We start from the raw sequence: 18,182 nt of genomic DNA on the forward strand, positions 1-18,182 counted from the left end.
GGAACGACCGGTCACTATGATGTGCACTGACCACCAGGGGGCAGACACTCAATGCAGGAGCTGCTCCCTGGTGGTGAGTGCGCTCCCACAGGGGGAGAGCTGCTCAGCCAGAAGCCGGGCTCATGGCTGGCAAGCGCCGCGGCAGTGGCAGGAACCTCTCCCACCTCCACAGTAGCATTAAGGAGCAGCAAGCAGAGTGGTAAGGAGCAAGCAGGCAGGCGGGCAGCAAGGAGTGAGGGGTCCCGGACTGGGAGAGAGTACAGGCTGGGCTGAGGGACCCCCCCCAAGTGCACAAATTTCATGCACGAGGCCTCTAGTCATGAATATAAAAGTAATTGCCAAAAATATAGGGAAATACGTCAACTATTTTATGTTTCTTTAAAAGGGGGAAATACCATTAACATAGTAATAAAAACCTTACCATTTATAGATATAAAATTGAATTAATAAAAGTCATTGTAGTATTTCTCTATGCTATAAAATTATAATAAATACCTACTTAATGTGGTAAGTACTAAAAAGTAAGTTTAGATGAACCTGTAACATTGGATTGAAATAAATAATGATGTTATGTATATTTGTGAAAAGAAAGGAGTTGTAAATGACTAGAATAAACAATTTCAAGTACTTTAAATTCAGAGTAAACAATTCCAAGTATATTAGGATAAAGCTTCTGTGAAATTATCTTGTTCTCTTAAATCACTCTGGAAAACTCTTGTTTTAGATATAGCAGTTTCTATTTCCCCTCTCTTCGTTTGGTTCCACACAGTTATGACCGAATCAATTTATGGCTAAAATGTGATGAAATATTTATTGGCAGAGTGAAGATATCCCAAACTTTCGCAACTGAAAGATCAACTATGACTTCAGTCATTTGGGCTTATTCCTCAGCACTGTCTGGGCATAGCAGATTCTTTATAATACAAAAGGAAAAAAACACACCAAACATTATAAGTTGAACATGTTTTTTCCTACTGCATTTCGCATTGTGCATTATTAATGCAACAATATTCTAGGAGTCTGAAATATATTTCAAAATATATGAATAAAATTACTTATGCTTAGAGTATGAATTTTGGTGTATTGTTTTTGATCAATCAAAGCAGTATCTTGTTGCAGATAAGCTGCCAGGTGGTACGGGAGAATTAATCAGCTGGGCACTCAAAAGATATTCAGAAAAGTAGCCTTTAATTGCAGATGCACTGGTGCCGTGACTCAGGGGAGTCAGCCTCCAAATCCTGAGTGGTGAATATGGACAAAGCTATCCCTTTATACCCTTAGTTCCTCTGTCCCCCAAATATGGATCAGGCTTCCAGACTTTTTGCAGCCCCCCGTGAGTTGGGATGGAGGAAATGAGATTACACTCAGAGGCCTGTCTGGCACCAGTGTTGCCAATCCCCTCAGGAGGTTGTACATGGTTCATGGTTTATAGCCTTTGTAAAATGGGAGTATTCCGGGAAACAGGTTCTGCAAGGCAGGACAGGCATCACAGGTAAGAATGGAGTGTATCGGCAAGCAAGAGTGTGCATCAGAATGCAGGTTACTGGCACAGATTCAGATAGCTAGCCCCCCCAAATGTCTTATTTTCCCCTTCATCTTTGTTTATATATAAATACGAATTCTAGAACTACATATGATTTTAGAATTCATAAAATGGACAAATTCTTATTTTTCAGTTGAAGGAAGTGAAGCCTCAAGAAGGCCTTGGGGTAGCAAATCTGAAGTGCATTCTGCATTGTTTCCTGTTAGGGTTCCCAGTGGATTTGAGCCCCAATTAACCACAATACTATCAGTGGTCGGCAAACTGCAGCTCGCGAGCCACATGCGGCTCTTTGGCCCCTTGAGTGTGGCTCTTCCTAAGCCTTAGGAGTACCCTAATTAAGTTAATAACAATGTATCTACCTATATAGTTTAAGTTTAAAAAATTTGGCTCTCAAAAGAAATTTCAATCGTTATACTGTTGATATTTGGCTCTGTTGACTAATGAGTTTGCCGACCACTGACCTAACTCAATAAGGGACTCTTTTATTGCTTTTCCTTCCCTATTTCAGCCTTTTCATATCCCCCCAATAAACCACCTACATGTAAGCCCTTGTGTCTTTTGGGGAACCCAAGCTATAGATTTCAGAATGTTACTATTTTTTAAAAATATATATATATATTTTATTGATTTTTTACAGAGAGGAAGGGAGAGGGATAGAGAGTTTGAAACATCAATGAGAGAGAAACATCGATCAGCTGCCTCTTGCACACCCCCTCCTGGGGTTGTGCCCGCAACCAAGGTACATGCCCTTGACCGGAATTGAACCTGGGGCCCTTCAGTCTGCAGGCCGATGCTCTATCCACTGAGCCAAACTGGTTAGGGCCAGAATGTTACTATTATAAACAAAGTTTGATGTGTGGCATTAAGGAAAATGAATTTGAAAGAAAAAATAGCTCCTAAAGTTTGTATTCCTTTCAAAAAATAATTTTTACTTGTATTTTAGAAATAGCTCTTTATGTTTTAAAACTTATATTTATAATATAATTTATAATATGAATTATGTTACCTGACGTCTAAATCTAAGAGATTTGTCTTAATTTAACCTTATTATCATGAAAAGAAACAATGAAAAATGAAAGTGAATTCCATTCTCCATCCTGTATCTTAGAGTTGTTTTTCTGGAAAGCTTGTGAGGCTATGTGTACATAACAACAAAATATCCCATCAATTAATTTTAAATAATCTTGTCACTGGGTTACAGTTGTATTGATAGCCCAACTGTGACAGTAATTTTCTATTAAGTAATAGAAAACCCAACTGAAACTGACTTATTATCCTACATAACCATAAGTCTGGTGGTAAGATTTTCTTTTTGTGTGTTAAGAACGTTTAACATAAGGTCTACTCTCTTTGCAAATTTTAAGTATTCAATATAGTATTTTTAGCCATAGCCACTATGCATTATAGTAGACCTCAAGAAATTATGACAGCCCTCTGGAAATGTGGATTCCCAACTGTGGATTGAAAATACGAGTTGATCCTTGTAAAATACAGGTACGAACTCCAGCTGGCCTGCTAAAGATACCCAGCACACACAGGCTACAAAGGGGAAGCTCCTATACAAGGCCATGTTTTTAAGACCGGGAGAGGTTGCTATTTCACCTATTTAATAAGAAACAAACACAGAGAGACAATCTTAATGAGGAGACATAAAAATGTTTTTGAAATGAAAGAACAGGAAAAAAACTCTAAGAAAAAGAATGAAACAAACTGGAGACAAGTAATCTACCAGAAAAAGAATTTATAACAATGGTTACAAAGATGTTCAATGATCTCAAGAGAAGAATAAACTCAATGAGAACTTCAACAAAGGTATAGAAAATATAAAAAATAACCAGTCAGAACTAAAGAGTACAATAACTAAAATGAAAAATACACTCGAGGTAATCAACAGGAAATTAGATGATGCAAAAGAATGAGTCTGCGAGCTGGAAGACAAAGTAGTGGAAATCACTGACTCAGAAAAGCAAAAGGAAAAATAATTTTAAAAAGGAAAAAGAATTTTTAAAAAATTTTTAAGAATTTTAACGGAACTCTGGTACCACATCAAGCATACCAACATTTGAATCATAGGAGTTTCTGAAGGGGAGGAGAGAGAGAGATGACGGGAAATTTATTTAAAGAAATAATACCTGAAAACTTCCTAACCTGGTGAAGGAAACAGACATCCAAGTCCAAGAAACACAATGAAACTAAAGAGGCCCATACCAATATACATCATAATTAAAACAGCAAAAGTTAAAGAATCTTAAGAGTATCAAGAGAAAAGCAGCGATTTAAGGACAGTGGATCTCTCATAAGGCTTCAGCAGATTTTTCAGCAGAAACTTTGAAGACCAGAAAGGAATGACATGATATATTCAAAGTGATGAAAGGGAAAAACATACAAGCAAGAATACTCTACCTATCAAGATTATAATTCAGAATTGAAGGTGAGACAGTTTCTCAGACAAGCAAAAGCTATAAAAGTTCATCACCATTAAAATGGCAGTGTAAGAAATGTTAAAGGGATTTAAGTGGAAAAGAAAAGGCCCAAACTAAAAATAAGAAAAGATAGGGGAAAAGTCTCATTGATAAAGGCAAACCATTTAGTAAGTGTAGTTGATCAATTATAAAGCTAGTAGGATGGGTAAAAGACAGGGGTAGTGAGAGCATGTGTAACTATAGTAATAAGTTAAGGGATAAACACACACATACATACAAAGATGTAAAATGTGATGTCAAAAACACAAATATGCAGGAGTAACTAAAAAATGTAGTACTTTTGGAATGTGTTTGAACTTAAGTGACCCTTAACTTAAAATAGACTGCCATAAACATAGCTTGCTATATATGAACCACATGGTACCAAAAACCAAAATTCTATGGATACACAAAAAGTAAAAAAAGGAAACCAAACAAATCATTGAACAAAGTTAACCATGTTCAGGAAAATAAATCAAGAGAAGAAGAAAGGAAGAGAGAATTACAATAAAAACAACCAGAAAGCAATAAAATAATGACAAGTACATACCTATACATATTAACTTTAAATACAAGTGGACTAAGTGTTCCAATCAAAAGACATAGGATGGCTGACTGGATTAATAATTAAAAAATCAATATCCTTGCCTGACCAGTTTGGCTCAGTGGATAGAGCGTTGGCCTGCAGACTGAAGGGTCCAGGGTTGGATTCCAGTCAAGGGCATGTACCTTGGTTGCGGGCACGTCCCCAGTGGGGACTGTGCAGGAGGCAGCTGATCGATGTTTCTCTCTCATCGATGTTTCTAACTCTCTATCCCTCTCCCTTCCTCTCTGTAAAAAATCAATAAAATATATTTTTTTAAAAATCAAGATCCTTGCTTATGCTGCTTACAAGGACTCATTTCAGATCGAAAAATGCACACAAACTAAAAATGAAGGGACAGAAAAAGATATTTCATGCAAATGGATATGAAAAGAAAGCTGAGGTAGCAATACTCATATCAGACAAAACAGACTTTAAAACAAAAACTGTAAGGATATTCAGAAGGACATTACATAATAATAAAGGGTATCCAACAAGAGTATATAACACTTATAAACATGTATGCACATAAGATAGGAGCATCTAAATACATAAAGCAAATACTAACAGACATAAAGGGAGAGATTGACGCTAATATAATAATAGTAGGGGACTTTAACACCCCATTGACATCAATGGATAGATCATCTAGAAAGAAAGCTAACAAGGAAACAGTGGCTTTAAAGGATACATTAGATCAGATTAACTTAATAGATATTTACAAAACATTCCATCTCCAAACAGCAGAATACACAATTCATTTACACATTAAACATTTTCCAGGACTGACCACATGTTAGGCCATAAAAGACAACTCAGTAAATTTAAGAAGATAGAAATCGTATCAAGCATCTTTCCCGTCAGAATATTGTGAAACTAGCAATTAATTACAATAAGAAAACTGGAAAAAACACAAACACGTGGAAGCTAAAAACAATGCTATTAAACAACCAATGTGTTAATGAAAATATCAAGGAAGAAATAAAAAAATAACTTGAGATAAATGGTACCTTTAATTTAAATGGAATATTGTGAGTCCTGAGAAAGAAACTCCATACTGTTTTTATTTTATTTTTTATTCCATTAAATATACCAATAATTAAATTAACTGTAAGTGATTAAATTATACATGGATGCCTTTTCTTATTGGAAACATAGAGAAGCACTAAAATCACTAAATTACTATAAAAGTACATTTGAAATACCACCAAGTTACCATCTACAGGTAAAATGTTAAGCTGATGATGAAATCTTTCTATAGCAGAAAAAATGAATACTAGAAAGCTCATGGATAATATCAAAAAATGTGTTCAACCATTCTTTCAATAAGTTAGTTACAAATAATGTTTTGGGGCAGTTACAAAAACAAATACATTAGCAATCAGGGAGCTTTCTATAAACAAACACTGAATTTGGGGGATTTTAATTACATTCCATTTATATCTTTGACTGCTATCTTCTTTTTCTTGGCATGAAATTATTCTCTGGGCTAAATGTGGGGCCAAGGACAGTCAATTCCCATCACAACATTGCCAAGTGTGGCCCAAAAGTTGAAAGACGATGATTTAGAATAATCAAGCAGCTAAGGAAATATGTTTTGGGTAGAAATGGCTGCCTTTGCCTGGAAAAGCATAGCCCTTGAATAGAATGGCAATATTCTGGGGTAGGATAAGGAAAATGCTTGCAAAATCCTGGATAACTTGCAGCAATCCCATTTTTAAAAACTTGCGGAAGAAATATTATCCAATGGATGATGTTTACCTGGTTTGACCCTCTAATCTAAGTGCTTCATATTCATAAATAGAAGATTCAAATAGGGTTCACCTAATCTAGATATTGGTCTATAATTTTAGAGATGCTTTGCAATTCAAGACTTTGTAGATATAACAAAAGGGTTGTTGAAAATTATTGAACCCTCAGAATTACATGAGATTTATGTATATTTCTTCAAATAATAAACTTTAACATAAATATAAACAATAAACTCTAACAGATATGTGGGACTAAAGGGGAGTTTGGTATAAAATTTTACTTCTTCTTTGTTAACTAATGAAAATTATTTGCCAGGGTTGCTAGGGAGTTTTGTGTTTTCTGGTCTGGCGTAGATTCCTAGAACATAGCATACTGTTTCTTCCTTTTGAACCTCAGCTCATGCTTTCAACTCTTTTTGGAATACTCTAAACCCCTCCACCCTAACCAATACACACATTTACTTGAATAATTAATTCTCATTCAGTATGACTTCCTCTTCAGTATTGTATAAATACTTGTTCATATCTGTGCAACTTCAAAAATGTAGCTATCTGTTTAAATATCTTATTCATCTTTGTAATTCGGTGCCTAGACATAATAGTGTTCAATAGAATGCATCCACTGTATTCATAAAAAAGTTCCAATGTGGTGCTTGATCGCCTGCCTATTATTTCATTTTACCAGGAATAATTAATTATAAACTTACCAAGTAAAAGAAAGTCCTTGCCATTTGAAAGCCACTAAAAAAAGTATATGCCTTTTATTTCTTACTAAAGGCCCGGTGCACAACAGTCGTGCACTGGGGGGGGAGGGGTCCCTCATCCCAGCCTGTACCCTCTCACAGTCCGGGACCCCTCAGGGGATGTCTGACTGCTGGCTTATGGGAGCAGGCCTAAGCCAGCAGTTGGACATCCTCCGAGGGGTTCTTAGTGCTGCTGTGGTGGCACAAGAGGCTCCTTCCACCACTGCTGTGCTTGCCAGCCGTGAGCCAGGCTTCTGGCTGAGCGGCGCTCCCCCTGTGGAGCACACTGACCACTAGGGGGCAGCTCCTGCATTGAGCATCTGCCCCCTGGTGGTCAGTGCTTATCATAGCAACCGGTTGTTCCACCTTTTGGTCAATTTGCATATTACGGTTTTATTATATAGGTTTGACTTTTTATTGGATTTATTGGGGTGACACTGGTTAACAAAATTATAGATGTTGCAGCTGCACAATTCTACAGCATATCATCTGTACACTGTATTGTGTTCACTACCCCAAGTCGAGTCTCCTTCTATCACCATTTACCCCTATACCCACTTCTACTTCCCCCTCTCCTTTCCCACCCCAGCAATCACCACACTGTTGTCTGTATCCATGAGTTTTTCTCTTTTTCCCCCCTTTTTTTGATCAATCCCTCCACCACCCCACACAGAACCCCTCCAACAGCTGTCAGCCTGCTCTCTACGAATCTGTCTCTATTTTGCTTGTTAGTTCATTAGATTCCACATATGAGTGAAATCATGTGGTACTTTTCTTTGTCTGTCTGGCTTATTTCACTTAGCTTTTAAATCCTAAGCTGTCAGTAGTACATCCCCTGAGGGCTCCCAGACTGTGAGAGGGGGCAGGCTGGGCTGAGGGACTCCCCCTGCAATGCACAAATTTTATGCACTGGGCCTCTAATATCCTATCTAATAAAAGAGTAATATGCAAATTGACCATCACTCCAACACAAGATGGCTGCTCCCATGTGGACACAAGATGGCCGGCAGGGGAGGGCAGTTGGGGAAGATCAGGCCTGCAGGGGAGGGCAGTTGAGGGGTACCAGGACAGCAGGGGGAGGGCAGTTGGGGGGGACCAGGCCAGCAGGGGAGGGCAGTTGGGGGGGGACCAGGCCAGCAGGGGGAGGGCAGTTGGGGGGGGACCAGGCCAGCAGGGGAGTGCAGTTGGGGGCAACCAGGCCTGCATTGGAGGGTAGCAGGAGAGGACCAGGCCAGCAGGGGAGGGCAGTTGGGGGGCAATAGGGCCAGCAGGGGAGCAGGTAGGTGTCGATCGGGCTGGCAGGGGAGTGGTTAGGGGCTGATCAGGCTGGCAGGCAGAAGCAGTTAGGGGCAATCAGGCAGGCAGGCAGGCAAGCGGTTGGGAGCTAGCAGTCCTGAATTGTGACAGGGATCCCAGATTGGAGAGGGTGCAGGCTGAGCTGAAGGACATACCCTCCCCGCACCCCTGTGCACGAATTTCATGCACTGGGCCTCTAGTATATATATAAATGGGTAATATGCTAAGTGTCCGACCATCTGACCAGTTGCTATGATGTGCACTGACCACCAGGGGGAATATGCTCAACACAGGAGCTGCCAAGCTGCAGTGACTTGGCAGCAGTGGTTCTCGGGTGAGGTACCCTAAAACCAGAGAGGAGGGAGCCCGATTCCTCATGGGGCTGCATGATTCCACCTTTGGCTGTGGGTTATGCTGTTGCTGGGGCACTGTCGGCCAGAATCTGGTTTACTGCACACTTGTGTTCGCGTTCCACACTCTATATGACAGCAATTTTGCAGAGTGCCCTCTCGCACTCCAGGACCCCTTGGTAATGTTGGAGAGCTGGTTCTGGCCAATCCCTGCAGGCTAGGCTGAGGGACCCCACCTGCTTGAGGGATCCTGCTCACTCCACAGATGCCCTTCGTGCCATTGGGGCCACCCCAGGTGTGGCCGCTGGCCAGGGAGGGACCGTGGGAGGTTGGCTCCAGGGTGTGTCCAGCCAGTCTCACCCAGTCCTGCCTCACCGGCCACCTTCTAATTAATTTCCTTTCAGTGTGCACAAATCCGTGCATCAGGTCACTAGTCCTATCTAATAAAGAGGGAATATGCTAATTGACCCTCATGCTGTAGCAAAGATAGTGGCACCCACAGCCAATAAGGAGGGAATATGCTAATTGACTGCCCCACCCTCAAAGATGGCTGCATCCACAGCCAATAAGGAGGGAATATGCTAATTGACTGCCACACCCTCAAAGATGGCAGTGCCCACAGCCACAAGATTGCAGCACCCAGTCCCCTCAGCCCCGCTGGGGTAGCAGGCTGCTCCGTGTGCCTGCCTCCAGAGACCCTAGTCCCCTCAGCCCCACAGCTGCCCAGGGCCAACCCGAGGTGCAGGTAAGCCTCGGATGGCGGCTACCCAGCCACCCAGGGCCGACCCAAGGCACAGGCAAGCCTCAGATGGTGGCTGCCCAGCCACCCAGGGCCGCCCGAGGCTCAGGTAACCAGGGCTGGCCAAGGCTTGGCTGCCAGCAGTGACAGCAGCAGAGGTGTGATTGGGCATTGCCTTCCCCTGATCACTGGATCGCCTCCCACCCCTGAGGGCTCCTGGACTGTGAGAGGGGCAGGCCAGGCTGAGGGACCCCCCACTGCCAGTGCAATTCATGCACTGGGCCTCTAGTTTTACTATAAAGATAAGGACAGTAAATCCTAGAGAGTTAAATGACTAATAGCAATAGCAGAACATAGCTAAAACTTGGTTCTCTGAGCTCTAGAAGAAGGCAAAAAAGGTAAATGTCAGGAAGGAGTAAAGAGGAGGTTTTTTTTAGATCATTATATAAGAGTAACAAATAACCGTGGAATGACTCTGATTCAGGTCATTTTTTCCTAAATGAGGAAAATGGTCAGGCAAAGAAATAGCCAAAGGTCTCAGTCCCAAGAACCAACAAACTATAGCACCTTTTCTCTGTCAGAGGCAAGATGGGACATTTGGGTATTTTTAGGTCATCATCCGCAAATGTGAGAAATATGCTCCCAAATAATCCCAATTTCTGCTAACAAAAAACACTATGATTGCAACTAATAAGCACTGTACTATCTATACACATTTTCAACCATTACCACCTCTTATAATTCCAATGCTTGCTACCTACTATATATAACTCAATTGGTATTAAATAGAATTCTGAATGTTTTCTTTAGTTTCTTAAGCTTAATTATTCTCAAACATGCTTCTAAATACCACAATAAATGCATAACAATGACAATTAGTTCTTTTTAAAATTTATTTTTATTGTTGAAAATATTACAGATGTCCCCCTTATTCCATTGACCCCCTCCACCTTGCACCCGCCCCTCCCTAGCCTTCACCATACTGTCTGTGCAAATAGGCTATACATATATGCATACAGGTTCTTTAGTTAATGTCACCCACCCCTGAATTCCCTCTGAGATTTGACAGTGTATGTTCCATGCTTCTAAGTCTCTGGATCTATTTTGTTCATCAGTTTATTTTGTTTATTAGATTCCACATATGAGTGAGATCATGTGATACTTGTCTTTCTCTGACTGGCTTATTTCGCTTAGCATTATACTCACCAGATCCCTCCATGCTGTCTCAAAGGGTAAGAGGTCCTTATATTTATAGCTGCATAGTATTCCATGGTATAAATGTACCACAGCTTTTTTATCCACTCATCTACTGATGGGCACTTAGACTGTTTCCAGATCCTAGCTACTGTAAATTGTACTTTTATGAACATAGGGGTACATATAATCTTTCTGACTGATGTTTTGGGTTTCTTAAGATATATTTCTAGAAGTGGGACCACTGGATCAAATGGGAGTTCCATTTTTAATTTTTTGAGGAAACTCCATACTGTTTCCACAGTGACTGCACGAGTCTACATTCCCACCAGCAGTATACTAGGCATGTAGATCAATAGAACAGAACAGAGACCCCAGAAATCAAACCATTATGCTCAATTAATTTTTGACAAAGGAGGCAAGAGTATACAATGGAGTAAAGACAGTCTCTTCAATAAATGATGTTGGGAAAATTGGACACGCAAAAAAAATGAAACTAAACCACCAAATTACACTATTTAGAAGAATAAACTCGAAATAGATAAAAGACTTAAATATAAGTCATGAAACCATAAAAAATCTTAGAAGAAACTATAGGGAGCAAAATCTCAGACATCTCTCGTAGCAATATGTTTGCTCACACAACTCCTAGATCAAGAGAAACTAAGGAGAAAATAAACAAATGGAACACATCAAAATAAGAAGCTTCTGCCCAGCAGGAAAAAAAAAATCAAAATGAAAAGGGAGCCCACCATAGGGTAGAACATATTTGCCAATGATACACCTGATAAGGGGTTAATTTCCAAAATATATAAGGATCATTAATTCTTAATATTTATTGAAGATTACAATACACTAAGTGCTGAAGAAAAAATATATTTTTAAATAGTTGTTTCACACATTCTAAAGAGAACAAATTCTAATTTAGCAGAAATGTATTTATACATTTATTTAGATTTATATAGCTCTTTATACTTTCAGCATGTTGGGCAACAATATTCATTAGTTGTTTCTTAAATAATATTTATAACTACTTTACCACTTTACACATATTTTAGAAATGGAAAAATTTATTAACAGGGACTTCAGTTCCTGGCATGAGTGTAGAATGTCATCTATCTAAAAATCTCAGAGATAGACAAGGATTTTCTGGATTCAAGAGCAACTTTTGGTCTATGAGTGCTGCCTTAACACCCTGAAAAAAGTAAGCTTTCTACAAATTTGCACAGAAATGATCCACAGATTCTGAAACATCCTTTCCTTTGGGACTAATCTGGGAAATAGGCAGTTCCTAATCCCATTCTCTTGACAACTCATTGTGTTTTATTTCTAGGCTAATGAAGCATCTAAATGGGGAGAAGTACTCTTCCTATGTTTGATAATAAAGGTTTTACCTTTAGAAAAATGAGCTGGTCATGCCATGGCTTATTTGTTCTATCTTACCTTTATTTATATACTTTCTGTAGGCCCTGAAATCAATTCATAACCAATTAAGATGGTAATTATTGCAACTGCTTGTTGTTTAGTAGAAATCAAGTACAGTTCTAGCCAGTTTTGTTCATTTGTTAGATGGCCCAGGGACTGAAGGGTCTCGGGTTCGATTACAGTCTAGGGTACATACCTCCATCGCAGGCTTGATCGTGGGAGGCAACCAATCGCTGTGTCTCTCTCACATCAATGTTTCTCTCTGTGTGTCTCTTTCTCTCCCTCCCTCTCTAAAAAAAAGAGTAATTACAATGCTGATTATAGAACAAGAAGTAATTTTCATGGCATCTTAAATGTATACTATAAACTTGAAAACAAGTACTTTAAACATTTACCCTAGTTATGATAATTCTAGGAAATTATCTCACAGATACAATCATACCAGTGTACAAAGATTATATATGTGAATATTCCACTGCAGAATTTTTGCATAGGCAAGAAATTATAAAATTTCAAATAACCTTCAATAATAAAATAAATAAATAATGGTATATCCACAAAATGGAATATTGTACAGTCATTTTAAAAATTGAGACTTTGAAAATATCCAAAACATATTGTTTTTGAGTCACAAAATAGTATCCATGGTATACACACACACACTTAAAAATTCATAGAAAATATTAAAAGGGTTTCTTACTAGATAAGGGGATTATAGTAGAGTCTCAGTTTCTGTTATTTATATTCCTGGTATTCGTTGAGTTTTTTAAAAATCTAGCATATACTGCTTTTGCAATCAGAAGTAAATATTAAAATACAAAGTATGTGAAAGTTACTATATCTTAATAAAATATAAGAATGAATATGTTGAAGGTTATCTTTGGGATGCATGGATTAAAATGCTCTTTACTTAATGGAAAAATATAAACAGAAGAGTAAGAAAACTGAATTGAGGAAATCTAGGGGGGAAAGTGTAAAAAGATAAACAGATAATATAAAAGATAAGACAATTAGATTCCATGCTGAAGGTCTATTATCTGAGAATTAGGAGATATAGGGAGAAGGAAAAATAAACAGAGGAGAAAATATGGTCAAAGAAATAATCCTAGAAAATTTCCTACAACTGAAGAGAACAAGTTTCTTCAAGGATCCTACAAGTTCTCAATACAATAAATAAGATACCCATATCAAAACAATGCTATAGTGACATTTCAGAACACAGGGGGTAAAAGGATAATTCCAAATGCTCCCAGAGAAAAAAATACAGTGCACTTACAAAAGACTGGAAATAAGAATGGCATTTCACTTTAACAACAATGGAAACTAAAAGAAGACACTGCCTTCAAAATTCTGAAGGAAAATTATTTCCTTCAAAAAATCTAATGTGACAGTTGTATAAAGACATTTTCAGAGAGGTAAGAACTCAAAAAAAATGTGCCTCCCATGTCCTGTTTTCCAAAAGCTACTGAAGGATGTGCACCACCAAAAGAGGAATAAACCAAGAAAGAGCAAGACATGAATTCAAAGAAAGAAATGACTCCACAGAGGAGAACAATGAAGGAAATTCCTAGGATGATGGTAAAGGGACTTTTCAAGAGAGGACTTGGTAGCAAACCCAGAAAACTAACAAAAAGGAACAGGGGGACAGTAGGTTCCAGGAAGGAGATCTCCAAGGGGAAATAATGAATCTGATAATTATCTGTTGTATTTAAATAAAAATTAACAGGTCTGTTTTTTTTTAATTTACATTAGCCCAAAATGACTTTAAAATTTTACCTGAGAGGGGAATTACCTTGTCAACCAAATGGCAATTACTTTGCTGAGAAATGTATGTTCTTCAAATGTTTTATTCTATGGTGAGAGATCTAGGGATTGGAAATGAAAAGTAGTTTGTGCTTAGAGATACCTTCTACTTTGCTGGTTTGAAAAACTGAATCCTTCACTGTCAGAGGTAAGGATCTTCCTGTGGTACTGCTAATTCATTCCTAGTATTGAAAATTCAGAATTAGGGATTTTGTCTCGGGCTCTATCCCCAGTGTGGGGTGTGGAGGAAGCAGCCGATCGATGTCTCTCTCTCTCATCCCTGTTTCTATCTATCCCTCGCCCTTTCTTCCTCTAAAAATCAATACAAATATTTAAAAAGACTTTGCTTCAGTTCTCAGCTATAACAACTAAATTTTAAAATATAAATAAATGTATGTGTGCATACTCAAAACGCAGCAATGTGACAGGCAATGATCTAGACAGAAACAATAGCTAAATCCTCTCCCTTCATAGATTTTATAGTCTAAACGTAATAATATAAGTTTAATGAGTACAAAAAAAGACCACATAACAAAAGCATTTAACCTAATATAGCCACAAATGTAGAACATATTTCTATGTACCAACCTACCTAGTACTCATACAGAAAATAGGTCTTGAGTCAGCAAACAGAGCTACAAATTTTCTCTCTTTTTACTGCTTAGCTTCATAGTCAGTGTGCCCCAAGGTAAACATATTGACTCTTCAGAAATACCATATTTAAACTCACTCCTGAGAAGTTGCGTTTTCCACTAGAGGTAGATATAGCCTAAAACCCACTGTTTTTTATGCATATTCAAAACAATACAGCCTAGAATTCTATACCTAGATAAACAAGCAAGGCAACAAAGGCCTTTCTACATGACTAATCACTACAACCCAGATTTGTCTTTCTCTGTTTAAGTCTCGTATTGCACAGCTCTGCAGCCTCACCATTTTAATTTGTGGCTGCATAGTCTGATATTCTTCTTCCTGTTAAAATAAGCGATAAACCCTCTTAATATCACTGACTTTAGGTACCTGAAAAATGTGCCAAATTTGTGATAGCCAGCATGTAGTCTAACTTACTGTAAATCATAAAATTCTTTGGTTTAAATAAGCAATAATCAATATAAATAAAAATTGTGACAGTACTGAGCATCTATTCTGGCTCAGAAAATGTACACTGAACCCAAATTTTAAATCAGTTATGAAAACCAGACAGATGATTTTAGAATAAAGACAGCTTGAGCTGTCTTCCTAATTCTAAGATTCAAAAAACTAATCTTGAAATTTCCTGTCTCAAGATTTTCCATCTATATCAATGTCTTTGATATCCAAGATAGACTTTAGGAAGATAAAAATAATGCTAAAGTAAAATCTCTAACATTTTCCTTTGCAATATTTTTTCTGACATATCTCCTCGGGCAAGGGAAACAAATGGGACTACAACAAACTAAAAAGTTTTTGCACAGCAAAATAAACCATCAACACAATGAAAAGACAACCTACTGAATGGGAGAACATATTCACCAACGATACATCCAATAATTACTTAATTCCCAAAACTTAGGAAGAACTCATACAACTCAACACACACACACCCACACCAAACTTTCCAATCAAAAAACGGGTAGAGGACCTGAATATATACACCTCCAAAGAGGACAATGAGAGGGCCAATAGACATTTGAAAAGATGCTCAATGTCACTCAGCATCTGAGAAATTCAAATTAAAATCACAATCACCTCACACCTGTCATCAGTAACAAACAAGTGTTGGCAAGGATGTGGAAAAAAGAGAACCCTGGTGCACTATTGCTGGGAATTCAGACTGGTGCAGCTACTGTGAAAAACAATATGGAGTTTCCTCAAAAAATTAAAAAATGGAACTGCCTTTTGACTCAGCTATCCCACTTCTGGGAATATATTCAAAGAAACCCCAAATACTAATTTGAAAGGATATATGCACCTCTATGTTCATTGCAGTGTTATTTACTAGTATAATAGCTAAGATTTGAAAACAGCCTAAGTGCCCATCAATAGATGAGCATTTTTTTTAAAAAGGAATCTTACCTTTTGCCACAGCATGTATGAACTTAGAGGGTATTGTGTTAAGTGAAATAAGTCAGACAAAGAAATACAAATTCCATATGATTTCACATATGTGTGGAATCTAAAGAACAAAATAAACGAACATAATACATATAATTTCACTTATGTGTGGATTCTAATTAACTAACTAACAAAATAGAAACAGACTCATAGTTGTCAGAGGGGAGGTGGTAGGGGAACTGGGTGAAAAAGGTGAAGGGTTATTAAGCAAAAGTAAAACAAAACACCTCAGAGACAAGAGTATGCTCATTACCTAAGGGAAATGGGGGTGGGGTGGCAAGAGAAGGTAAAGGAGTGATGGAAAAAGACATGACTTGGGGTGGTGAACACACAGTATAATGTACAGATGATGTATCATAGAATTGTATACCTTAAATCTATAAAATTTTATTAAGTAATATAACCCCAATAAATTCAATGTAAAAAAATACAAAATAAACAAAAAAGCAAAACAGAAATAGACTCACAGATCAGAGAACAGATGATGGTTGCCAGAGGGGTATGGAGGGGTGGGAGGCTGGGTGAAAAAGGTGAATGGATTAAGAACTACAAATTGGTAGTTACAAAATAGTCACTGGAATGTAAAATACAGCATGGAGAATATAGTCAATAATATTAACTATGTATGGTGCCAGGTGGGTAGTTGAAATATCGGGGGATCACTTTGTAAAGTATATGATTGTCTAACTACTAACTATGCTGTACCTTTGAATCTAATACAAAATAATATTGAATGTAAACTGACATTGAAAAAAATTAAAAAATAAAGAAGAAATTTGGGGCACAAAAAGTAAAATTATAAAAATGTTTGTTCATGAGAGAGATTAATATTCTTGAAAAGTCTATTATATGTTTTTATATAATACTGGACCTTACCAGCTTTTATTTGGTGGAAATGCAGTTGTCCAATTTGATGGAAGTGGGCACATGAGTTCTGTAGATAACACTAAAAAAGTAATTTGAAGTCATGTTGCAGGTGTGTTGCTATGCAAATGAATTTGAACTTTACATTGGTAGACAGTGGGGGCCATTGGAATTTAGGAGTGGGTTTATACAATAGGATGATTAAAGCTGTGGATTTTAGAGAATAACTTGACAGAAATATATAGGGAATTTATAGGAGAAGTAGGGGATGGAGAGAAGAATGTGGAGAGGGTGGCCTGTTAGAATGCCATACCTAAAGTAAGGAGTAATAAGGAACTGAAATAGGATAGTAGCAGGGAATACAGACAAGGAAAAGATGCCAAATATAAATGCAGTATTGTATCATCACTACATCTACCATGGACTGGGAAAATATCTAGCCACTATCTTATATTATTTGATCTCCTCAAACATTGCTGGACATAAGTTTTTTCCATCTATATCAGTGACGGCGAACCTATGACATGCATGTCAGAGGTGACATGCGAACTCATTTTTTTGGTTGATTTTTCTTTGTTAAATGGCATTTAAATATATAAAATAAATATCAAAATATAAGTCTTTGTTTTACTATGGTTGCAAATATCAAAACATTTCTATATGTGACACGGCACCAGAGTTAAGTTAGGGTTTTTCAAAATGCTGACACGCCGAGCTCAAAAGGTTCGCCATCACTGATCTATAAACTCTCCCAATGTTAATTGAATAAATATTTCATAAAAACAAAATGTCATGTATATTAAAGACAGATAGAGGAGTAATACTCCTCTATCTGCTCCTGAGAAACTGGTAGTCTAATGAAAGGAATGCTCTATATGTAATTAAGTAATAGAAGATAGATGAGAAAAGATGCTGTGGCATAATATTTATTATTTCTAAGGCTCATCTTTAAAATTGCATGATTATGAACATCATAAGGAATATAGTCAATAATATTGCATAACTTTACATAGTTAGAGATGGTAACTAGACTTATTGTGGTGATCATTTCATAATGTATATAAATATCATGTCACTATGATGTACACCTGAAACCAATAGAATAATGCATGCCAGTTATACTCCAGTTAAAAATAACAATTAAAATTAAAGATAAAATAAAATTCCATGATGTGATTTTACACCTGTATGCTCATACATGCATTTCTCTAGAGGGAAAAAAATAACAATGGCAATTATCTCTGAGGAAGGAAATTGGGTGGCTGGTAAAGGGTTGGAGAAACACTCACTTTTCACTATACTCTCTAATACCATTCAAATTCTGTACCATCTGAA

This window comes from Myotis lucifugus, unplaced genomic scaffold (assembly GCF_000147115.1).
Source record: "Myotis lucifugus unplaced genomic scaffold, Myoluc2.0 scaffold_20, whole genome shotgun sequence".
Taxonomy (NCBI): Eukaryota; Metazoa; Chordata; class Mammalia; order Chiroptera; family Vespertilionidae; genus Myotis; species Myotis lucifugus.